We start from the raw sequence: 26235 nt of genomic DNA, 5'->3' as shown, positions 1-26235 counted from the left end.
GAACTTTTTGTTGTGCCTCCCTCCACTCTCTAATAAATTTATGCGTGATAGAGAGAATACTGCAGAACAAATGTTCTGTTGTTTAGTTTCTTCAGACATTCCGATTCTCTCCTTTTGTTGCTTGCCTCTAAAAGAGGTGCCATTTCACATCATTCTGCACAAATTGTTTGAATTAATGCAAGTGTGAATTCTTACCGTTTGAAGGGGACTATTAGCATATCAAAGGTTTCTTAGCTTCAGCTCAATTGAGAAAACTTCAGCCTGTCTCCCATTTGCTTCCAAGCGGAGGCCCAAAGGGCAATGAGAGTTGTAAAGGGTAAAAATAGGGAGGTGGATTCAGGCTGTGTTTCTGAACTTTTACTGTTTTGTAATTATGTGAGTGAAAAACATTGTCTATTGCTGTGGAGCCCTTGCAAATGGCAAGACAATTATTTTCTATTGATAAATGGTTTGTTCTTAGAAAAAGGGTGACCTTTTGTTTTATGATCGTCACTGTTGCCTCTCTTTTGGGGTCCCTTCTGTGGAAGGGAGAGAAAGCTTTTCCTTCTAACTTAATACTTTCCTAGGGCCTGCACTTTGTTATATTACTAAAATGGGAACGAAAGCCTGATAATTAGTCTATGAAACAATAGAAATCTTGTGATACAAGGCCACTCATTTTTACACCTAGGAAACTTTATTTTTAATATACTTGCTAAATTAATAGGAAAAAGGAATCAGTGGAGGGTTTTGAAAATTAAAAACTCAACATGCACTTTGTTAATGCTCCTTCTATTGCAGGTGTAAATTTGAAAAAGGTTTCTAAGTGATGCACAATTTTTTTATGATTGTACTTAAATAGGGATAATCCCGATTGAGTAGTCATTGTTTCATCTCAAAATTTTTGTATTTTATCAAACACAGTAAACTGGAGAATTCAGCTTAAAGTTGGTTTATTTTTCTTAATATTTATAGTGCATTTGCTAATGCTTTTTTACATTTGCAGAGAGGTAGGTTGTTTGAATTTCTTGTAACAGCTCAATATCCATGAATGAAGAAACAAGGACGAACAGGTTCTGAGGTCCTTTGGGTCATTTTCTGGAGATCAGATGGGTCAAAGGAGAGGAACTTTTATCTTCAACTTCTGGGGAAGCATTGGTTTTATTTATTGAGCTTACCATTTCCTAAAACCTAGTTTTAAGATGAAAATGAATGTTTGGGAAGGTTTTGGAGATTTGTGAGCTCATATTACCTTTGATAGTTGACTCATTTTGGACGTGAATTGATATCTCTTCACTGGAGGAGGGCTTTTTTACTAATGTTCAGGACTCCTTGTTTTAATTTTAATAGTAAAAATTGACTTTCTAATAGACAGTTTTGGAAGGAAAAATATCATTAATTGCCTAATATTTTTAGTCTTCAGTTTAATAGGATAATAACTTTTTTCAGATTAAGATGAGGTTTTTTTAGTGGCATTCAAATTGTGTTATCATTTACCCTGAAATCGATTTATGATACTTTATTTATCTGATCCCTTCAGTTGTCTAAGAAGTACTTTTGAGGTAAAAAAGCTCACATTGATGTAATTGCTATTATTGCACTTAAGTTGCTATTAACTAGTCTTCTTTGAATGCAGAGTGCTGTAAAGAAAACACATTATCCTTTAGAGCTATTAGTGATAATCTAAAAATTGTCTTGAAAACATTGCTCTTCATTTTATATGATGGTGAGCCTGAATTCAGCAAATCTCTAAAGGTGTAAAATGCAGTGAAAAGAAGATTTTTCAACATTTAGATGACAAAATTGGACTACTTAGAGAAAAATTAATGTGTTGTAGAAGCAGTTCAGCTGCCATTTTCAATCACTGTGGGTTACTATGTGTTGGCAACAGAAAACGAATTTAGAAATGCAGATAGCTCTGGGAGCAGGTAGTTGGGGAAATCAGAAGATTGAATCATGTGGGGTAGAATAAACCAGTTACTTCAGGTTTTGACTTGAGAATTCCCAATAAATGTAATTTTTTCCAGGCTTTTGACTCTCTGCTTTATTAATGGACTGACATCAAAGCAAACAACAAAACTTCCAAATGTTATAAAAACCAGTATGAATATACAGATCTCGTATGGTATATGACAAGTCTTAATTTAAGACAAGCAGTTGGAGTTTTTATTGCTGCAATTTTCACAATCAGCAGAAACGTTAACACCGAGCTTCTGGGCGTTTCCTTTCTTAAAATTAGCAAGAGGAGAGCTTTAAAACCAAGGTTTACTTAGGGTTAGATCTTTATTTGATCATTTGGAAGCTTTCTGTGTTTTATTTAAAAAATTTAAAATAATATTTTAATGTCTTAAGTAATATAGGAATATGTGAGCTAAGATTGAGAGATAGGAAAGGTCAGGAGGTAACTTGTTATCAGTACACCATAGTGATAAAATGTTACTGCTCTGTTTGCTTTCAAAATAGTTACTGGACCTAACTTTTATGAATAAATATTCAAATAGCACTTAGTTTATTGACAGGTGTAGTGTGAGATGAAGAGAACATTACTATTTCATCTAAGGTATGTGCTGCACACACTTGTACCCACCTGAGAGAAGTCTGTTTTCCTTTTGTTAAGAATCCATACCACTTGCCCTATTGGTGATATTTAATAGCACAGGTTAACTGTATCTAAATTAGGAATGAAATCCAGTTTTGGAAATTTGAAGAATTTACTGTTAATATAAGTTTGCTCTTTTTACCAAAAGTCTCTTCAAAGATTGTACACTTTACCTCCTGATGTTCACCGGATCTGACTTTGAGTTTTGAAGGAGAGGTAATCTGCCTGCTTTTCTGCGGAAAAGGTTCATGCAAAATTAAAGTGGAATTATTTTCAAGCTGGTAAATTTTAGAAATAAAATGCATCGTTATAAGAAAAGTCATCAAATTATTTTCAAAAATCTCTAGCTAAAAAGTTGCACAAATTGGTGATTTTGATCAAGTGTTAAAAATAGCAAGCTTAGCTGCTAGACCTTAAAAGGACTTGAAATCCTGTTTATATTTTGGTCGTATCAGTTCCTAAGGTAATTTGTTTAAATGTTGGTTCACTATTACCTAAATAGATAACTGTTTTGTAACCATTTTCAAGAGAGATTAAAACATTTTTATTTTAAAGATAGATTAAAATCATAGCTTAAGTTCGCTTCTCTCTTACGTAACACTAATTAGTCTATAGCCCCACCCAAATATTCATCTCTTCAAATAATTCTTGATTGAAGGTTGAAAGCTTGAAAAGTATTTAATCACCCAGATTGCGGTAATTAGACTTGATGTTATCAGAAAAATTGAGACTGTTCTCTGAAATCTTTTTGCTACTCAAGATTGGTCGAGTAGTGATTATTATTTTTTTAATGCTTTAAGAAAATGGGTTATTTAACATAGAGATAGTTAATTATTGGAATTAGGCAATTCGAATCCTAAAGTAGGTGACATTTTTCTTGACCTAGTGTGATCACTTTTAAAGGAATAGCTATAACTAGGGTCTGTAATTTCTAAATTTTATTCAGGACTTAAATGTGGTATTTTGCATTTAGCATACAGGCTTTGTTAAATATATGTTATAAACTATGAAAATTTCTTAATGCTATTTTGATGTAAGTAGGTATTTTAATTTAAGTGGGTCATCGTGTCATAAGAAAAGGTCCTAATCAGCTGAAAATACTTAAAAAATCTTTTTGGGTCATTTATCTGATGGACTAAATGTGGGTGATAGTTTGCAGACACTTTCCAATATATTCTTATCTAACAATTTTTAAAAAGTTATTAAGAAAAAAACTCCCATATTTTGCAAATAAAAATTATCCAAGAAAAGTAGATCGAATGAAGGCACCAAGCACTTAACACCTGCAAGTAAAGTGCAGCTTGCAGCAAAATGCTATTGATTGCTTTGGAAGCACAGAGCAAGTTTAAATGCAATTTGTTTAATTACAACAAAAATGCAGTTTTATGAAGTAATATAGTTTGTCTTCTTAGAGGATTTTATGCATTGTGTGGTGGTAAATAAAATCCCATCACAGTTGTATAAATTTGTTCAATTACCAGAACGGCTAAAAGAAAAAAATCAATTTACGTTGAAAAGCAACAGAAATTAGATTACCTTGGTTAGTAGGAACTTGCCAGCAGTGTCTAAATTGCTTAATAATATCAAAAGTTACCATGTTTCACAGTGTAAGGATATTGGCGTCTGTTTTAATATGCATACGTCTTGTTTACTTGGTGACTTTGGTTATGTGAACATTTCTTTTTTCTTTTTGCTTTCCATTTTTGTCTTCATGGAAGCTGTTACGTGACATCCAGAAAACTATTTCCACTTGCTATTCTCATTTGTTTTAGAGGTTTGCTTTTTAGTAGTTGCTTTTCTGGATTTCTCACATATGTAATCAGTTGACATTTCGGATCAGTGTAGTGGAATAGCAGATGTCACTTTATGAATCAGAAGAAACCTGGACCATCAGTAGGGTAGCTAGGTTATTATCAGCAGGAGAAACACATTTCAGAGATGTTTAAACACTGACTCTGGGATTATTTGGAACTCTGAGTCTTAAATTCTTGTCACAATAAAGTGGCATGGGATTCGTCGTAGCAGAGGGCTGGGCACCTGTTTTATCACCACCTTGATTCGTTCTGGCACCCAGATTTACCCAGGTGCGAGAGCGGCCACCACTGCTGCTCGCAGCCACTCGGCTGTTTTTAGGTCATGAAGTCAACCTCTTGGAATTTCTGGGGAAACCAGTTGAAAAGGGAGGACAAATGTCACTTTAAATAGAGATGTTTAAATCAGATTTTTGCCTGAGGGTGAAAGTTAGGTGTGTTTTAGCCCGGATGTGATGTCTCCCTCTACAGAGCACAGCATTAATCACTGCCTGACAAGGAAACGTATGCCGAGCCACACGGGCCCCTCTTGGTCTCATCATTGATTTTTCCAATCTGTGAAGAGTGCATTATAAACATTAAAACTCACACACATGGATTACACCTTAATCTCTGAATTTCAGTATTGAAATTAGTTATCTTAAAAGAAGCCTACTTAAAGCTGAAAAATCTTTGAGAGACTTTTTTTTTAAGGATAAATTCAATACTGTAATAAAAATAGAAATACAAGATTAAAAAGCAGGTAGGTTAAGCAGAAGTTAACTTTCTGAAATAATGACCAAATCTTAATTCTGTTTTAAGATGCATTAAGTAACTTTGAAAATGTTTTTTTAATCTGATTTAGATCAGTTTGGACACATTATTTGGTTAGAACAAAACCAGATACAACCTTGTATCTTTTTGTGAATGAATAATAAAATTTAGCCATAGTAGTAGCAAAGAAGAATGCATCATGAGGTTCCTAATAACAGAAAAAGGGTTTAGTTTTGCTCTTTCAATTATTAGATAATATTCTTAACTCCTTTCTTGGTCAAATATATACACAGACGTACATACATAAGCGTACAATTTATATTCTGTTTCTTTGTATATACCAATATTTATTGACAGTTGTTGGCCAAAAATTAGCACAAATGGAAGTTTAAAACGTGAAATGTGTATGATTAAGATATCTGTTTTTAAACTGATTTTGAAAATGCTCGACGTTTAATCTCTGTTTTGTTCTCAAAGGTATTTCTTACCTTTGGAACATGAAATGCTTGTACTGTGCACACTCTGCATCATTTTGTAGATATTTTGACATCAGTCCACACCTCAATTATTGCTCTGGATTTAGATGACAGAATAATCTAACCCCAGTTACTGTCAAAAATAGTGCTTGGCTGTTGGGGGTGGGCGAGGTGACCTTGCTTTTTTGACTAATATTTTCTCTTGGAGAGGACAGTAAATAGTGTCTAGCTATCGAGAGAGCAAAGGAGAATTCTCTCTTTTGTTTATAAAATGAGTTCTGATTTTAATCATTTATTCTTAAGATTAAATACTATGAGACCAGTTCTCCATATAAGGGGTGAGTCATCGCAAGATTTTAGGTAGGCTCTTTAGTTGATATATATTTGGTTTTTGTAGATTATATTTACTTAATCAGTTCTTAACTACAATATACATTAAAAAAATCATCTTGAAAATGATTTTCCCTGTGTCATTACTTTGAAGCAAAGTATTTCTATTTGGAATTACTAGTTTTTTATTCCACTGGTCCCTTCCACGTGGAAATTTTGTTGCTCTATGATAAAAGCCTACCATTTTTTACTGTTTATTACTGTGGTTATTGATCAGAAATTACAGAATACATTTTTTTGTATAGCATTTTTTTCACTCATCTTCATGTTTTTAATCTCAAGATGCATATGATATGTTTTAATTCTTAAAACTCCTGGCTTTCCTGTGGTTAACGTCCAAGACAGTTTGGGAAACATTAATTTTGGTGATGATGTAAGCTTATGCACTTGTATGCCAGTGATTGTACATATTTTCATAGAATTTGACAGTGGTTTAATGTATTAAATGAAGAATTGATGCATTTTTTATATCTTGTTTTTCATTTTAAAAAAGATGGACGTAATTCTGAAACGCTTCATTTTGCTTCATATGCATCAACAAATAAAAATTATGCTAAAATGATTATGTCCTAGACATTTTCACTTTTACTAAGGACCTTTAACTATTTTTGTCCTTTTCAAAGTTCTGTCTGTCATGAGAAAGGCAACATTTGGATTTTAGGTGCTTCCTCTTGATAGCTCTATAGATGAATAATGGGGACGTCCCCCACTTTGTTTTTTCTGCTGCAGATGCTGTGATACCTATAGCCTTGATGGAAGCCACTTTTCATATTGTCATTGGTTTTGAACTAGGTCTGCAGCCTGAATATTTAAAAATAGAAGTGAAACAAATTCTCTTTCTTTTTCTTAAGCAAAAATCTTGCTAAAAACGCTGCTTATTATAAGTTGCCTTTCCTCTTCACCTTACTTTAAATGGAAAAAAGAAATATAACTATATCTCTGTATGATATTTCTGTATGTTTTAGGATGAAAGTTAGCATATCTTTTATAATTTTCATTTATTTAGTAAGGATCTTAGTTTTTTGAAAACCGCTTTTTATAAGCCTGTCAGTTCATTCGTAGGTAAGTCAAACTGAATTTGCCTCAAATTTCCAGTCTCTGCTTATATGTTATAAAGGTAGTGTATGCATGTTGGAAGGGGGAAATCTTAAGGAGAGGGACATCAATTTTTTGGGAACACCTTGTCCCTAGGACTTTGAAACGGTTCTTCACTTTGCTTTTTTTTCCCCGCTGCCTTGGCAGAGATGGGCCTCATTTCTGTAAACCTGGGGAAAGGAATATGTATGGCAGAAGGGGAGAGTGTGTAAACAGAAATCTAAAACAGATTCTGAAAAAATATTCTGGAGGGGTAAAGAGCATTTTGCAGGCCAAATCAGTTTTTCTTTTTCTTTTTTATATTGAATTAATGAAAATAGATTTATTTTTCAGAGGTACATACTCTCCAGGTTTAAATTTTAGAATTATTCTAAATAAGAACATGTAATTGTTACTGGCATCTGTTTAAAATTGATCTTTTATCTTTCACTGTAAATCATTCCTAAGATGCCACCTTTGATTGTTTGCTTGGCGATCAGTAGACACATCAGATAAAGGGATTGGACCCCTCTGTTTTGGGTTCTCTGTCATTTCAGGCTGGTGCTGGGTAAGCGAAGTAAGGTTTTCTTTTCCTTAAAATACACTTTGTGAGAGTAGCTCTTGGGTGACTTTGTGACAAGTTTGGTTATTCTGCCTGCTCTGGCTGCATTCTTAACCAAAAAAAAGGGACAAGAATAATAGTGTTGAACCACAAATTTTCAGGAGCAGTTATTTTAAGCAGATTATTGGTAAGGAGGAAGGAACAATGCTAGATAAATGGTATTTTTATACAATGGTGACCTGCGTCTTTACGCAGCCAACTGCTTACATGTTTCAAATATGTTTGCTAACCCTTGTTATTACCTGCAGAGGGAGCTTGTATATGAGATAAAATAATCAAGGCAGTATAAATTGCTAATTTCTCCTTTGAAAATTATATTTTATTAACATTTTTATTTTTGTTTGCAAAAAATTGTTCTAAGGAAAGTAAAGCATTTTGGGATTAGCCCAAATTATAGTGAAATTTAACATATTAATGCCAGGTATTTATCGTTTCCTGTATTCACAGGTTACAATGTGGTTTTTGCTTTTTCTTAATTAGTGAAAGTAACTTGAAAGATAATGAAGATGGTGAATCAGATTGATTTTGAGATTCCATTTTTTTTGATGATTGGCTAAAGCTCTGGGAGGATGACCGAAGAATTGTCTCCTGTTTAAATATCTAATAATTGTTAAGAGATCTTGATCTTTTAGATAATTTTCCAGATTATGTAAAATACTATAAATGATCACTAAAGAGTATGTAGTAAATTACATTCCTCTACATTTAATTAATAGATCAAATTAGATGAGTTGCATATGCTCTTTTCTAAAAACAAAAATGATCTTCTTGGATTAATGACTTTTACTTGCAATAATGGACCGATTGGTGCAGTGATACAGGGAAAGTACCAGTAAGGATGTACTATTAAACGGCTTAGTAAAATGCTGGCAAACTTGGTAAAAAAATGAATGCAGGCAAGATAGACAGTGCTCGATCAAAAACTAAATTCTGTTTATGAACCATGTCAACTAAATTTCTAAGAAATTATAAGCGGGATGCTCAAATACTTGAGAGTTTTGTGAGCAGGTGTTTTGGTAAAAGCATTTGGGAGCATTCGGATCTTTTTAGCAAGCAAAATTTTTCACATTACCTGCATATATATTTTCAATTGTGCCAGGAAATTTAAGCGTAGGATATTATGTTAAATTCTACCAAAAAATGAATCTTTTAATTTTTAGTTTTACATTTTGGTATAGTGACGTTATTTCAGAATTTGCTTGTTGGGAAAAAAAAAATTTATCCACTTAAGCATCCTTGAAAAGAGATGTAATAGTTCCTTTTTTCCATTAGTTTACTAGGGAAAGATATGACATAAAAAGACTTATTTTTTTATTGTAAGAGGCTTTGTTTCTTAATGAAAATCATTGTTATGGATTTATCATTTTGTTACCCAGTCTTTCTAATGTGCAAAGTCAGATTGTTACTCTCACACGGAATGACCCTCTAAGTAAAGCAACTGTTGTCGATAAAAGAGATTTATGGTTCTGGCGTGGGCTTTTGTATAAGTATTACCCTCTCAGCATGATCATGTATTATCTTAACAAGTCTGTGCTACATTTCTGTAGAGCATTTTCATATCAGGGTATGAATATTAGCAACAGCAATTACACTTCAATAGGATTACCATGATATGTTTTACAAAAGTATACAAATGTTCCTTTTCCATAGAATTATTGGTAGGCATTCTGTGCTGCCAAGTTTATTTCATTGTCTTAAATAAGACTTGATAAAAAGAGGTTTCTTATCATAGTTGGTGCTAAATATGATAGTCACTGGAAAATGGAATCTGCTATTACAGTTCGGTACCCTTTTTCCCTCAAATACCACACCTCCCTCCTAGTGAGGTAAGGGTTACTGGAGAATTCATTCCAGGAAAATTATTACGTGAGGAGCAGTAACTGTCACAGAGTGCATAACTTCTGTGAGGTTACTGGAAAGGCACAGCTAGGGTAAGTTCCACTTGTTTTGTCTTAAATTTGGAGGTCAACTACTGAGTGGTTTTTAAAATAGCGAAATTTGAATTCATTGCAAAGAAAATGTTTTATTGCCAAGTTTATAGAATTATTGTTGTCAAAGTATTATAATATTGAGGATGTTTGTGACAAGGAAGTTAACTGGCAGCTGCTTCTCAATTTAAAATAACCCTGACATTCTTTGTAAGTTATCAAAGAGATTTTTAGTAAATATTCTTGAATAAATACTAACAAAGAATATGAATTATGATTTAGCATCCTCTGCTCATTTGTATATATGTTGAGTAAATGTGTATGTATTAATTGTTCCAGCGTCTATTTGAGCAGATTTTTAAAAGAAAAGTGTATCATGAGTAGGATATAATATAATATAAAGACTAATTCTTCAGACAAGGGTAATATGTGTTATGAATATAGATTTGAAATAATTTTTCATAGACATTTCATAAAAAAATGGAAGTTCCTATTTAAAAAAAAGAGACGATATGTTTTACACTCTTTAAACCACGTGTCAGTTATTTTAACATGTTAACGTCTTAAATGAAAGCTAACAAAACATGTAATGAACCCTAAACAATATTTATTCAAAGGTTTATGTGTACCTCTTTGGAGAGTCTGGAATGCAAAACTGTGCATCTGCATGTCTTAATAACTGTATTTAAAAAAAATAAAAAATGTATTTTAAATTGCCTTATTACCAGGATTTGAAACCTAATGTTTTTATTTTAATTATAAAGATAGGTAAACAATATTAGTTTCTTTTTGCTTTCTCTATGTTTCAAAGGCGTTCCCTTTTGTCTATTGGATAGATTTCTTCAAATTGAAATCTAACAAAGGTTTAAAAAGACTACTTTTTATGATGTACACTTTATGTAGTATGATTTTGTGGCATTCACATGATATTGCTAATTCAAAGCTGCACTGAAGAGTGAAAATGTTAAAATCTTAGAATATCAAATTATTCATTTTAAAAAAGAATATATCGCAAATTTTCTCCAGTAATTTAAGCATAATTGCATTGCCTTTATATAAAAATAAACACAATGCCTAAGGAAATATCTGAAATTCAAAATAAAAATGCTGATGCGTTCTACTCATAGATAATTTTATCTGTTATGTTGTATGTTTCCATATTTTAATATAAATATGATTAGTACAACCACTTTTTTGAGATATATATTTAAGAAGGGAAAGAAAACCCATTTAATTATTGAATATTTATGTAATGGTATTTAAAAATTAGTTTATATTTAATGCTCTTTAAATCAGATTATAGATGCAAAAGGCATTTTTGTTTTGACCGAATATAAGTCAAAGCAGAAAGGTAGTTGTTACGACTCAGAGGCCCTAAATAGAAAGTTAGTTTAGGTTCAAGGAAAGGGCTTAGACCTGCATTCAACTACTTGTCAGAGCATCATAACAAATGCTTTGTTGTCTCTTAGTAGTAATTACTGGCCCACGATAGCTATTGGCTAATGCAAAAGAATTACCTGTACCTTTGATATGATTTGAATTATACTTCAAGAAAATCTTTGTCTTAGCTCTCTGCTGTGTGGGATTCCGGTCACAGCTGCAGCATGTTCTGGTATTTAAGAACACATTCTAAAAGCACTTGTCTATCTTTGTAATCTTTATGGAATTTAGGGTTGATTAGTGCTTATAAAATATTTTGTAGAATTATGGTGACATAGAATTATAATGAACCGGATGGTCAAGTGTAACTTTTATAGTTTGCCTATTTTATTAATTTCGTCCTCTTCCACACCTCCCTTGGGTTTTTATTTTTACTGTTTTTCTTGTATTCTGTTACTAATATGTTAAGAAGTAAGTATGTAAGTTCTCCCGACATTTCAGCCTGGAAATCTATAATTGGTTTCATTAAATGAGAATAGATAAACAATTATTACTCAGTTAATGACATTACATGATTAAAAAATCTAGGAATGAATCTTAGGTATCTTAGAATTCACATTTTCTAGAGTTGCATTTTTCAACAACATTTAAGACTGATTTTTAACAGTTTGAGTATTCCTAAAAAAATTAGAGATTAAGAATTAAAGCTCTTTAGAACAATGCTAAATTTAATAGCCTTTAGTACAACCATTGCTTAAGTATTTTAAGGATATTGAGAATCTTGTAAATTACATACACGAATGGCCTCATTCTCTATCTTGGCTGTTAATTCCGTGAAAATCAAAAGGAGCACATCAAGAAGGTTGCAATTGAATCACCACAGTGTTAACTTTTAATCGAAAATATAGCTTTAATTTGTGAGCTTTCTTTATTAAAATCGATATTTTCTGTTTATAAAGAGTAAGTCATCAAAAACTCCTGTGTATGTGTAAAACTGATGATATTATTATCGAATGACTTTTGCACTGTTCTGAAGAACACCTTTTCAGTATTTTGTATATTGCTTTAATATTTTTGATATTTCCTCTGATAAAATGTTTTCTTCAGATGTTTTAATAATTTGATGGTATTCATTTCTGAATTGATGGCTGAGGGCCGTATTTCTCTTTAAAACAGTCACATTTTTTCATTTGACTTCCCACGTAAGCTGATTGACCTCCTAAAAAGAACTGAGATGTAAATCTAGTGATTAATATCACTGTACGGTATAGGTTTTTTTTAATGTGGAGTCATATGGCAGTAGTCTTCAGAGTGTTTCCATATGACTTAATATATATTAAGCCCTCCATAATTAAAAAATGAGATTTGCTGTCCCTTCATGGTTGCCGTTATTTAACTCTTGTAAGAGATTCTTTTAATGTTTGGTCTGGTAATCGACCATTCATTATAACATTGTAAGAGTGATCTTTTTATACTTGACTACTTTAATTCAACCTACAAAAGAAAAACTATTCCCTGTACTTGTCTCTTAAAGAAAAAATAGAAGTTTTTCATTGAAGCGTCCTAAGTGACAGTTTGAAAAATGTATGTATACTGCCATGCTAGAGTTAAATTTGTGTAGTGAATAAAAGAATTTTAAAAGGGGAAAAAAAAAAACTAGTTGGTCTATAAAAAGGATTTGTGTGGACAACTACATAGCACACACAATTGATGCCTTTGATTGACCTGTCGTCCTACTTTGATGTATTTAGATATGCTCTATCAAAATATAAGGCAAATAAATACATGTATTAGTTCTTGGCCAAGATTTAGCGTTATCTTGGTCTCCTTTTTTGGCAGAAAATTAGGCTCACTCTGTTATCTAAACTTGTAAATTATTGCATTATATATGACTTAAGTATTTGTTGATTTTCCTCTCCTTATCTCCTTTTCTATTAGAATCTAAGACTTAAACTTTTGTGGTAAGTTTCAACCTAAACTTGTACTGTTTTAATTTGTTGACATTATACGTCTTGCAAAAAGAGATTTAAAAAGTAAAAAGTATATGCAACCCTGTAGAAGGATATGTTTTTAGACAGGGAACTATAGTACGTATCAATAATTCAAATAGTTGGAAAGTCAAACTAAAAATCTTAGGAAAGATTCCAGGAAATGCTGTATAATTTTGGCTAAATAGTCAGAATTGTCATTAACACTGCTTATAAAGGTTAACTTTTGGACAGAATCGCAACTATACCACTCTGAATTTTTAAAGTTCCACTTATCCACTTAAACATTAATTCCTTACTTCTCAAATTGACTTTTTAATGATAAGTACTCATTACTCATTAACTCTTCAATATTTTACATCATTTTAATATACAATCAAAAATTGATGAAATGTAAGTGTTTAACATCCAGGTTAAAATTGTTTGAAATCACCTATCTTAGTGGTATAGAAACAGCTTTAAAGGTAGGACTTCTGTCCAGTTTTTGTTGTTGGAAGATTTATGAACAGATTGAAAAATATTTTAACAAATAATTCAGTGGAAATTAGAAACTCTCTGTCTTTAGTAGTGAGCTTCCTTCCTGTGGACTTTGGATTTTATTGATTTTACACAAGCAAGAGATAAAGGATTAAACAATAACTCTGGAACAGCACAGATTTTGGTTCATATATATAAATATTATGAATTTTAAAAAACTGAAAATTGTTCTTAGTTCTAAATATAATCATCAGAATTTTATCTTTATCTTCTAAAATAGAGTGCAAATACCTAATGGTGTATTTGGTTGTTTAGCTGAAAAGCAGGTGTTTCCATCTTTGGAATTAATTTATGTTCAAGATTGTATTAATCTAACTAAAACCCCTTAAGTCAACTTTTCATTTATACGAACATTTATAGGGTACAACTAAGATCATAAAGGTCAGTTTGAAGGAAGTAAATCTTAATTTTTGGCAACTTTGTCACTCTTCTGTGTTGTGCAATTTATAGTTTTCTCAGGGCCAGAAGATATGACCAAGCCAGAGCGATTCCATTCTTGCCATTATCCTACCTCTCACTCCCAGTTTTGATAAATTAAATTGTATTAAGATGCACAGTTCCAGAGAACTCCTTACTGTATAAAAGAGAATTCTTTTGAGTCCAATTAATAGAAAAGTCCTACCCAAATTATCTTTTGAAAAATCTGATATTTCGTATGTGGCTACGTTCTTACAGTACGTTATGCTTCTGTAGTTGGGAGCACCCGTTCCTGGCAATGTTGCCTGTGTGTAAGTGATAGGTGAGGCTTAGATTTACTTTAATAATTCACAGTATTTATAATGCTTTGGATTTTACTTTCAAGATGGTATTTTTGGTTTCCTACAATGCCACAGAGGCTATTATAGCAGCACATGTGGTTTGAAAAAAATGACAGAACTTGTGGCAGCGAGTTTGCCAAAATTGCCAGACCAAAAGTATGCATTTGCTTGCGTTGGCCTTAAAGTCTGTATTTTAAAATATTGACTGTGTTATCCTTTACAAGAGCAGTTTGATCTCTAAGCACACTTCGTCCAGTTACCCATTAACTTCTGTGCTTTAATTCGATTCATTTTAGATCAACAGCCCCTTATTAAGGCCCTGCCTGGGAAAGTGTACTGCTCTCTAGATACTTATAATCTCATGAGAGAAACAGACGTTTCCACAAATAATTATAATACAAGGCGTGCTATAATAATGTGCCAAAATGAAGTGCAGAGGAAATGCCGTGGAAACGTAGGGTGGGTGGAGTAAATTCAAAATGAGTAGTGTAGAAGAAAGCGACCCCGTTCAAGGAGACTTGAAGGTAGGGAAGGATTTCAACGGATGCAGGCTTTCTGAGGAGGACAGTCAGAGGTAAAGGCGCCAGGAAAACAAGGGCAGAATATGGTGCCCTAAAGAGCATGTGTATGGAAGGTAGGAATTGCACAGGGAGTGGAAGGAGACAAACTGGGATGTTAGTTTGGGACATGTTTATAAACAGCCTGTTCTGCTAAGATTAGACTTCATCATATAGGCCAGAAAAAGCCATTAATATTTTCAATTGAAAAGGTGTTCTATTTAATTGCTAACTCTCAAGGTGGTGTAACCAGTGAACTAGAGTGGGGGTATTCTGGAAGAAATAGAACCCTAGTTAGAAGGCCAAGTGAGAGGCAACGGCCACAGACAGATGGGAAAAGTTTTGTGATGGTGGGTTAGGATTTGGTAATTGATTGTAGGGCAGAGGAAGGGCTCAGAATCAAAACCTAGGTTCTAGACAAGTCATTGCTTCCTGCATTAGCCTGCTCAAGAGTAAGGGAGGAGGAATGAGCCCAGCCCGTTTTTCTGACAACACTTTGAGGTGTGTGCATTGTGCCTAAAGAATACCAGCTGCCCCCAAAATTGCTTCAAGTTGATATATAAATTTTTAGTGTGATAAATGTTTACTTCCTATATAGATATTTCTAAAAATATTCTTGAGTATATAACTGCATATGTTTAAGTGATACGCATATTTTTTCAAGTGCTGATTAAAGTGAAACATTTTATTATGTGGATTTCAGGCTATAAGGTTTAGGTTTTTGGTTTGTTTATTTGTATTTTATATGAGGTTCTTACAAGGTAATCAAGAATATAAAAGTCAGCTATTATAATCTGGCTAGAGAGAAATCTTCATTTTGTGAAAGAATACTGTTGTCATGATTAGACCTGTTAAGATAATCTCTTTGTTCAGGGCCATTTTAGTAACATTCTTAACAGCTCTTTCACCAACTAATTTGGTATTCTTAGGTTTCCTTAGATACCAGCCTGCCCCTTTTCGGAAAGCTTAGGGGTTTCTGTGCATCCTTGAAGGTTTTTTTAAATTCATTGCAATTTTTCTTTATTGTGGTTTTCTCTTTTGTTATCACGAACTTATATTTGTCTCTTGGTACCTAGGATATTTCCTAGCTACATCTTGTTCGTTATAAGAATAATGAAATCATTTCCTCAGTGGTGTCTCAGTTGTTTAGACCTAGCAGTAACTGTTAGGTTTTATGGCTGATCCTTTGTAGCTGGTTAATTATGGGTGACAAGGCTGAAAAACAACTAAATGCACCTATCAGCACCTATCACCAGTCATTAACTTGGAGCAGGCTCTCAGTATATTTTTGAATAAACAGTTATCATTGATGATAATGAAGATCACAGTAAATTGCTCTAGAAACTAATCAGTTTCAGCTTCCTCTCATGGATATAGGAAATGATAAAGGTAATAATAAAAGAATTAGTACTGATTTTTCTGTGCTAATCCAAAAGTATTCTTGTTTCCATATAATAGAGAAAATTTGTCTGATGCAGTTATTATAGTGCTTAATAGAGCTTCATACATGGAAAGCTCTCAGTAAATGCTTATTATTATCATTATTGATGTGAATTAAATTTGGTTCCCATGTTTAAATGGCCCTTGTCTTTTGGCATCCATTTTCGCTCTTTAGATTTGCTTTATTTTTTCTCTTATTTTTGTTTGGGAGATTCTCTCTTCTTCTTTTTCTCAATTCTGCTCAGTTTTCTGTTATTTTTTATTGTTGGGTTTTCTATTATTGTTGCTATCTTCCTTAGATGATATATCAGTGATTGATCAGACTGGCTTTATCAGAACTGATGTTCTGAGACTGCAAACAGAAAGTGTTGATGTCTCCCATCCACCTGCAAATATCAGTGCTTTCTGCTTCCGCATTTACTGTATGATTAAATAAAAAGGATAAATAGTTTTCCTTGTTTATTTTTATAATCTGATGCCTCATTGAATTACCATACAGAAAACATGCAAGTAGGACTCTTTTTTTGTAGTTCTTCTCCCTGAACTACAATCACAGCTCCAAAGTCCCTGCCCCCAAATCATCCCAAAGATCAGGATCCTTCCGTGTATTAACAGTTTTAAAAGGGAACCAGTAGGGGAGACTTGTCAGAACTGTATCCTGGTATGAAGGCTGGCTTCTCCTTTTTTCTACTGGTGGATCAGTTATGCTGAAGACATAGATTCACATAAGGTAACCAACAGGAAATAAAGGGAGGTTAACTAATATCGTTGTTGATACTGTACTGGGAATTTTATTTTATTTAGTCGGTTCAGGAAACCGTAAAAATATAGTAGAAATGATTAAAGAGACAGTTTTATGACCATTTTAAAAGACGTTTTATTGGTCATAAGATAAAATGTGTAAAGAAAGATTTTGACAAAATATTTTAACAAATCTATGGTGTAACCATCTAGTCACTTAGCAACCTATGAAACAGTGACATGTAATATCTCATAAAATCGTCGCAAAGGTGGCTCAAATTTTAGCATCAGAGACATTTTCTGGTATGCAAGGAGCCATTCTTCGACAGGTCCTTTCTTCAGTGGGTAATTAGATGTCACAGGTGGATTATCTTTACCTTTTAATTGTGAACTGATCATTTTTTGGGGAGGGGTGGTGGTGGTTTGTCTTCCAAAATGTCTTCTAGCGACTAATACTAATCTGATTAAAATATTATTGTGTTCTTGCATTCACAACAGAAGACTACTGTAAATTTCATTATATGAAACTGAATAACTATAGTTTTATTTAAAGTATTAATAAAATCTAAATTTGCACATCGTAGCTGTATAGTCTCAAGGTTTTAATTTAGTGAAATGCCAGAATAATTTCTTGTTTTTAGTTTGACGAGTGTTCTGTGAGAAGCGTGTCTTCCTCAATTAGGACAGACATATATATTATACCATTTATAGAGTCTAATTATTAAAACCTGTTAAATTTCATTATTCAGATATCTTTCTGCAAATGAGGTGCTTAGGTTTATTGTCAATGTTGTTAGATTCATATATTGAAGTCGATTAAGTTGCAAATGCTGGTGTGAGAATGGGTGGAAAGTTAGGATTTAGAAATAGCCATGGTTTTTCAGCGGCCTCAGTAAATCATAAATACTAAAAAGAAATAATCTACAATGCTGCATGCATTATAGGCAGTATTAGATATCTTAATTGCAAACTAACTAAGGGTGAAGTTTAATTCCCAGTGTGAAATTTACTGCTTTTTCATATAGAGGTCGTGTTGAATTGGAGTGCCACTGTTGGTCCCATAGTTTTGAAGGAGAAAAGAGATGTGGACTTCTAATTTTTTCGTTCCTTGTTCTCATGGTGATGCAAGTGTAGTGTACCTGTATGTTGCTCTCTACTTAAAAAATTTCGCTTTAGGAGGAATTTTACTGTTGGAAACGGTATTTTCTGAAATTCAGAATATTGCCTGGAAAACATAGATGTGGAAGCCTACTTTGTCGAAATTTTTGCAAAGGAAAAATTATCTTCTCACACTGGCCCGGTGGCCCAGTGGCGGTTAAGTGCACACGTTCTGCTTTGGCAGCCCGGGGTTCGCCGGTTCGGATCCCAGGTGTGGACATGGCACCACTTGGCAAGCCATGCTGTGGTAGGCGTCCCACATGTAAAGTGGAGGAAGATGGGCACGATGTTAGCTCAGGGCCAGTCTTCCTCAGCAAAAAGTCCACATTTTGTAATACGTCAAACGTTGTAAATTTTCAATATTTTAGATTATAAATTGTTTTTGTAAGTGCTGTTAGATTTTCAAGTATTTTGAAGAAAAATTATCAGGAGATTATTCTCCTGGTGTTTGGTTGGACCTGAGTCGCAGGTTTACTTTCTAATTGTGGAGCTTTCTGCTCTTCACTTGTACAATGAGGAGACTCAGTCGTTTTTAAAACTTTTCCTTGAGGTGGCTTATTTGACTTCTATAAATGATAAAAATGATAAGGTATTTTACGCCAAACAGTGACAAATTAAGCCTTCTGAAAAACAGCCATTATTATTTTCTGTGTTTTGAATTGGCATTCCTCAATATTTAATTAAACATTTCATTACAAAATAGTCTGAAGTAGAAAGAAAAAAATCCTTGAAAATCTCTATTCTAGGACCTCTCTAAGTTTCTTTCCAGTTTTAAAACATTATGTTTTGGTTTGACACTTTGGTTTCTGAATTCCGTTCACTTTTCTTTATCCTTTCTGCTGTTCGTGCACATTATTTCCATTGTTCGGTTTATTCATCACCTCTTCCTCCCTCTCTCCTCCCTATTTACCTAAGGAAGGAAGCTTCCTTTCTGTGGAAAACATTTGTTAGGTGCTGTTTGCCAGGAGAGTGCCAGGGTGCCTGGCACTGAGGTTGTAGATGGGGAAGCCATGCGTTCTGTTTTCAGTTAGCTCGCAGTAATTTGAAAATGGTTATTTCAGATACTTCGTGATAGTGGAAGGCACATTGTACTTCGGACACAAGTGGCAGTGTTCCCGTGGTATGTGTGGTGGAGGTTTGGGGAAGGAGGGAGTTAGAAAATCCGGTGATGAGCCTCAACTGAGTCTTGGGGAAGGCATAGCGGCTGGCTAAGGCACGGGTGACTGAGGGGATTCCAAGCAGAAGGAGCAGCATAATAGGCCATGCGAGGTCCCGAGGTGAAGGTAAGCCTCCTGTGGTCCACGTATGGCGTTCCCAGTAAATAAAGGGTGGTGGTTGTCAAGTTTAGATGTTAGCTAAAAAAGAAATGGTAAAAATTTTTTAATGGTAAAAATTATCATGATTTTCCAGAAATTTGGTTAATTTATTGTATATCCACTGTATTAATCACCAGGATATGACACCACTCAGCAGAATCAAGATTAAAGAGGTGAGCAAAAGCCGTGGTCCATAAGGAGCCCTCACTCCCTTCATTACCTTAAAGTAGTTTCTAAAGTTGTTTGTGCTCTTGTCTCATTTCCGTATCTTCTGCATCATTGTATTGCTTGCAGTACCAGCCTCAGTGCCTTGAACAAAGTATGCCTCCTGGGAATTTTTTTGGTTTGGTTGGAAGACACTGGTGCTGAAGGAAGATGAATACTGAAAATTTTGACGAAGAGATTTTAAAAATAGTTTCAAAGCTTAATTGGTGTGTCACCATAAGATAAGCCAGTAACCGCTACATACCACTGATACAGGCAATGACTGTAGGAATTTGAGGAAGGAGAGGTTTTTCCAGCCTGAGGTGCTCAGGTTGGCTTATGGCATAGATGGTTTTTTAAACCTATCAAGTCTGTAGAGAATTTCCTTGGGTGGAAAGGAGGGAAATGCTTTCTATATGGGTAAAAAGTCTTGCATGAAAGTCAGTTTGAAAGGCATATTCAGAATTACTGAGCAAATAAATTTGACAGAACCAGAGGGTTGGATTAAACTTTTTTTTTTTGATGAGGAAGATTGTCCCTGAGCTGACATCTGTGCCAGTCTTCCTCCATTTTGTATGTGGGGTGCCGCCACAGCATGGCTTGATGATCTGAACCTGTGAACCCCTGGCCACTGAAGGGGAGTGCATGACTTTAACCACTACGCCACCGGGCTGGCCCTGGATTAAGTACTTTTGAAGTTAGGTCTGTTTGGGTTCTATTTCCAGTTTTGCATTTTGCCACTTTTTTTTTTTTAACTTTTTCTATTTACCACCACTCCTCCAGCCCCCAGTTGTAATTTCTCTGTTGTTAAAATAGAGATACTAGATTTGTTGTGCTAATTAAATTACAGTGAGATAATAATATATGTCCTTATGGGAAAATTTAAAAATCAGCAGTTCTGAGATCTGCCTTTGTTAGGTCACAACCACAAGTGTTTTCCTTGTCTTATGTATAAGTGATCTCTAGGATTGATTACATCCAGTTTTACACCTTTTTATGGTTTAAAAATGGAGGTTGGTATGCTGGATGGAGGGCAAGAAATCAGCCATGAGATTTTTGCAAAAATTTAGAGAGAAAAAGGTTAGGGCAGAGGGAATGAAAGGAGAGAGAGGAGATTAAGACATTTTAGAGAAAGAATCAATAAAAACAGTGAGGGAATGTGTACCACTTTAAAATGAAGTACCTTTTATGTTAACAGAGCTATATTTTACCCAAACTTAAAATGAATAATGCTCTAGAGGATTTTCGTTTTAAAAACTATTAGAGACTGAGCTAATTTCATTTGTGTTTATATATCCATGCTTGTACACTTGTACACATTTAGTAAGCTTGGTTCAAAGAAAATCTGTTATTTCATAATGGGTGCGATTATTTTCCTTTTACCATTTCACACTAGTGTATTTCTTTGTTATTGTAAGTCAGCAATTGAAGAATATATTATAATTCATGCCAAATCAGTATATGGGTGTAGAAGGTTTTTTAGGAGACTAATAATGGAGTAGAGGCTTCTTTCATGCATATGACTGTATAAAATAAAACATTATTAATGTTAGCAGGTGTTGCACTTTAATCTCCTAGAATGATTGTTTGGTACCAGCGGGAGATTTATTAAGCCTGAATCGTGTGAAAGTGTGTGTGCATAAGCCGCTACTTAGATTGTAAAAACGCTATTGAAAACCGTTAAAAAGTTTTAGCTGTAATTGGCAGAGAAGTATTAACTGTGCTAAAAGAAGTGTGTGTGTATGGTGGCCCCTGCGCCTTCACCTTTTTATCATTTATCTTCTTGTATTAATGTCACTGAGTTATTAATTCATGAGCCAGGATGGGAAGGGTGAAGGCACCATTTAAATGTGTGGCAAATTTATCCTTATCGCTAGAGACATGAAAAAAAGTCATTTTGTGTTATCTGTAAAATGGAAAGGACATTTTAAAATTTCATTTACAGTAATCCACTTCACTTCCAGTAAAACACCTAGATTATTACTACCATAATATAATGCTCTTATTAAAAATTTGTAACCTTCTCCACTCTTTTGTCTTATGTATAATATTGATAGAAAAGTTTAGCCTTCATCTATTTTAATGTGATACCTATTAACTGTAGCTTAGACCTGTTATTATGGTATGTTATAGTATGACTATTCAATTTTAAGAAACTTTAGATTGCAAAAAATAAAAATATTTATTGTAATAGTAACAAAGTATTTTGATTGAGGAGAGCCTATATATAGGGAAATGGAAAACTCTAAAAATACTTTTGTTCTAAAACAAATGTGTGCATTAATTGCGACTTCATGATCTTTTGGAATAAGATTGATGATTTTGGCCTTGTAGAATTGTAGCTTTATAGTAGAAATTCAGCAAATTAGATTTTAGCAGTTTCCTGTTGAATATAATGTGGAACTGGGATATATCCAGTATTTCATATGGGTGAGTAGGAGTGGTGACAGAAATTTCAGAAGTTTGAAGCCACTTTTACCAACAGCTATTTGAAACCATCATATTAATGGTAGAATACCTCCGGGGTCTTGTCCAAACCTCATTACTTTTCAGTCTGCCATTACTTACTGTTTTGATTGGTTTTACGTTCTCTCCTCGGAGTGGTAAGATAGGTTACTGTGGTAATGTCCTTTATTTATTTATTTTTCTGGAATTTCCCCCCAAACACTGTTAAGCCGTACATATTGGCTCTGTTACACTCATACTGAGACACTAATTTGTTTTGGTCAGTGTAATGCAGCTTTGTTTTATTTTCCTCATTGTAGCATGGTTAATTTACCTTTACATTAACATTTAAATTAATTTCTTAAAATAACAGACTAAAGTTGTTTTGACTATTTTGGCAGAGATTGATCGTTATTGGTCAGCTCGTTACTTGACTGAACTGCGTTCAGTTATCTCCACCTTGTGCCTGTTCATCTCTAGCAGGCGCTGGCAAACTGGTTGGCCAGCTATTTTTGTAGTAAAGCTGGTTGGCACACAGCCACGCTCATTCATTATGCATCATCTGGGGCGGCTCTGGCACTACAGCGGCAGGGCTGTATAGTGTGACAGAGACTGTATGGTCCTTAAAGCCCAAAATATTTACTATCTGGTCATTTATAGAAAAAGTTTCCCGATTCCTGCACTTTAATGTTAGGCTACATAATTCCTTGCTTCTAATGTTTCCAAACATAATGGTGGAATACTATTGATAGTTTTTAGCTTAAGAGATTTGAGCAATCACTAGTTATTATCATTGGTAGTTATTAAGCACAGTTTTTTGCTTTTCTTTATATGTGGAGTAGCAACAAGGGATATTTTTTCCTCAGTTTTCTGAATTGGAAAGTTTAGAAAAATTGTTGAAATACTGCAAAAATACATTTGTCTTTAACCAAATGAGAGAGTCTTGGCAAGTAATTCAAGCTTCTAGTCAGTGTTTCTCAGCTTTTTATAACCTATGTTTCTTTTTATTAAACATCACTGTTTTATTACAGCTTTAATGTTATTTGAAATTTTAATGGAGGTTATAAAATTATATTTTAAAGTTGAAAGTCCCTTTTCTAAAAAACCACATACCTCCCCCACTCCATGATTGAGGAGTTAAGAAGCAGTGACACATAAAATGATATATTTTAATTTTTGAATGAACTAAAGTTTTTGTTTCTGTTTTCAGATTTTTTATGTTTAACAACCATTCAAAATGACTCAGTTCATCACTGTTTCTTGGTAGCTGTGTCCGAGACTATTTCTCTTGCCTTCCCATCTCAGTCTCCTAATGCTCTTTAGAGGACCCAGCCACGCCAGCCATACAGAATTGTCTAACACTGGAACTAAGAGTCTGTTCTGCTCATTCGCTTAGACTACAGCTTTATTTCTAATGTTGTTAATTAAGTTAATTTTCAGAAATAATTGGTGTATTCCTTTTCTCTACAATTCAGTAAAATGCTGTTATTTTGAATTTTGCTCATAGACACTGATGTATGTGGTATGGAGCATAGGGCTTGATGGAGACCGGCCTTGGCTAAGGCACAGGAACTTGCTCTTTCTGGAATAAGCCCCTGAGGTTGTCTTACTTTTTGATCATGTGTAGTTTCTCCGTGAAGGCAGAGTGTGAATGTGTGAGCTGAATAAGTCAGGTTATTAAATTATGGCTGCCAATGTAATCATCTGAAGTAGGTTTCAAAAAAACGTTCTTCTAAAATAGCAACTCCTTTAGAGACAATTTCTAAAATGTGAATTATGAGAATAATTGCTGAGACATATTTTGATAGAAGAGACAAGCCCTTAGTGGAACTTGTTGCGGTAGCCCGTAAAAATCGTCCTCACGATTACTTTAGGTGGAATCAGGACCATAAACGTGTAATTGGAGTAATTGAGAAAATAATGGAAGAGTAAATTTATTGTGTATTCCTACCCTGGTATGTAGTTGCTGAACTTGAGGCCTAGATGTCTGTGAATTGTCCCAACCCTCGTAGTGGTGGGGTAAGCCAGGATTCTAGAGTGTGCTCCTGGTTTCAGTCCTGGATTCTTCATCAAGGTGGTATTGGTTGGTCTAGGGTACATATCTCAAGGGAGACAGAAGTCCAGAAACTGCTTTTGTTTCTCTTCTCTCTCATTATTTTGTTATAAAATACATTTAATACCATTAAGTTGTTTGGAAATTTAGCAATTATTAATTAATGCAAATTTTGAGTCTTCATCATTTTCCTGTGTATTTAATTCTCCTTAGAAGATTATTAACTTTTTGAAGGTGGCAACCATATCTTAATCTGTTTTATAATCCCTTTGGAACCTAATACAAGACAATTAATATGTAAGGTAAGAATAATAATCAAATAAGTAACACTCATTTCAGTACTCAACATCAAAAATATTTAGACTGTAATCACTAGGTATTCATTGACTTAAACTGACATACATTCAGTTATAGTGTTAATATTATCTACCTTATTTTAGAGATAAGATTTGCAAGGTTAGGAGACTATTTATTGACAAAGCTTGCAAATGAGTTGTATCATTTATTGATTACAAAACGCAGTGTGCTGTATACTTCACAGAATTTTCTTCAGCTTGTTACTGTGTGTTTTTTATCTTACTGTTAATTTTTCTTATTTATTTTTAAGATCAGTTGACATATTTTACCCCGATTACCTCATTACCTCTAGAAACCTCTGGTGGCGATATTGATGATCTAACATACAACAGATCCTGCGTCATTATTATTTCATTTAGTGGTTGTATATATAGACCAAGAGGGAATCTGAATATCGATTCAGGGAATGGCTAGTAACAATGATTTATGAACAAAGGATCCAGTGCAGTGACCCAAGCAGAGGATTGCGTTTCTTGAGCAACACTGGGTTTTTTTCTTTTCTATTTGCCTGAACAATGATTAGTCCATTATATCATAGATGTTAACGTTAAAACGTTCTTTCCATGACTGTTAAGATTCATTGTTAATCTTATTGGAGGAAGTCCTTAGGTTTATTTTTTGCCGTGAAAGCAACTTCTCAGGTACTTTGGTTGATAAGATTTGTCAGTCTAGAATAATTTGTTAATTTATGACGTATATTGTAAGCACTTTAAATAGCACTATAAAGGAATAAAATTAAGATAGCTCGTCTGGAAATACTAAGAATTAAGTTAACATTTAGCTATCATTACCTAAGGGATGTTAGTTTTACTCATGTAAACATTTTGAAAATCAAGTCATTATTCTTTTGGTATTTCATTGCTTTTCATGATCCCAAAATGACTTTGTTCTATTTCCATTTTTTGTTCTAGAGTGAAAGATAATAAAACGTATAAGTGAGTAAGTTTATCTGAACTACTTAATTAGTGACAGTAGTGGTTTTAGAGCACGGGTTAAATCTTGGCCATGCTGTTTACTTACTAAGTCCTTGAACAGTTTAAGTATTCTCATTTTCAGGCAAAATGGAGGTAAGACGTATTCCTTCAGGTTGTTGTGAAGATGGCATGAAATAATATAGGTAAACTATTTAGTTTATCTATATAGTCTAACTGTCATCTTGGAGGAACCCAACTATGTGCCAGGCAATTTTTTTGGGGGGAGTGGTGAGGGTGGGAGGAGACTTGCATATATTTTTCCATTTTTCTGTAGTGAACATTGATTTCTTCTGGGGATTTTAAATTAACTTTCTTGTTTTGCTGAGGAAGATGTGCCCTGAGCTAATGTCTGTGCCAGTCTTCCTCTATTTTGTATGTGGGTTGCTGCCACAGCATGGCCGCCGATGAATGGTGTAGGACTGCGCCTGGGAACCAAACCTGGGCTGCCGAAGTGGAGCATGCCAAACTTAACCACTAGGCCACAGGGCCAACCCCATATAGCTTTTTCTTAGGAAAGGTTATTTTTGAATTAGACTGTAATCTCCCTGAGGATAAAGAGTTTTGTCTCTTTTGTTCCTCAGTACAGAGCACATGATAGATGCTCAGTAAATGTTTGTTGAATGAATAATTTAGTCACTAGCAGAGAGAATGGCTTTGTAATTAGCCTTGATTAGAATTCAAGCTCTGTGACCTGC

At 34.0% G+C, this 26235-nt stretch overlaps 1 protein-coding gene across 50 annotated transcripts in view; it reads left to right on the top strand.

Moving 5' to 3' along the window:
- ADGRL2 (adhesion G protein-coupled receptor L2) overlaps window positions 1-26235 on the top strand; it is a 595411-nt gene that overhangs the window by 412021 nt on the left and 157155 nt on the right. The window lies entirely within an intron of this gene.

This window comes from Equus caballus, chromosome 5 (genome assembly GCF_041296265.1).
Source record: "Equus caballus isolate H_3958 breed thoroughbred chromosome 5, TB-T2T, whole genome shotgun sequence".
Taxonomy (NCBI): domain Eukaryota; kingdom Metazoa; phylum Chordata; class Mammalia; order Perissodactyla; family Equidae; genus Equus; species Equus caballus.
The sequence above is the reverse complement of the archived record's forward strand: the minus strand, read 5'-3'. Positions and strand labels throughout refer to the sequence as shown.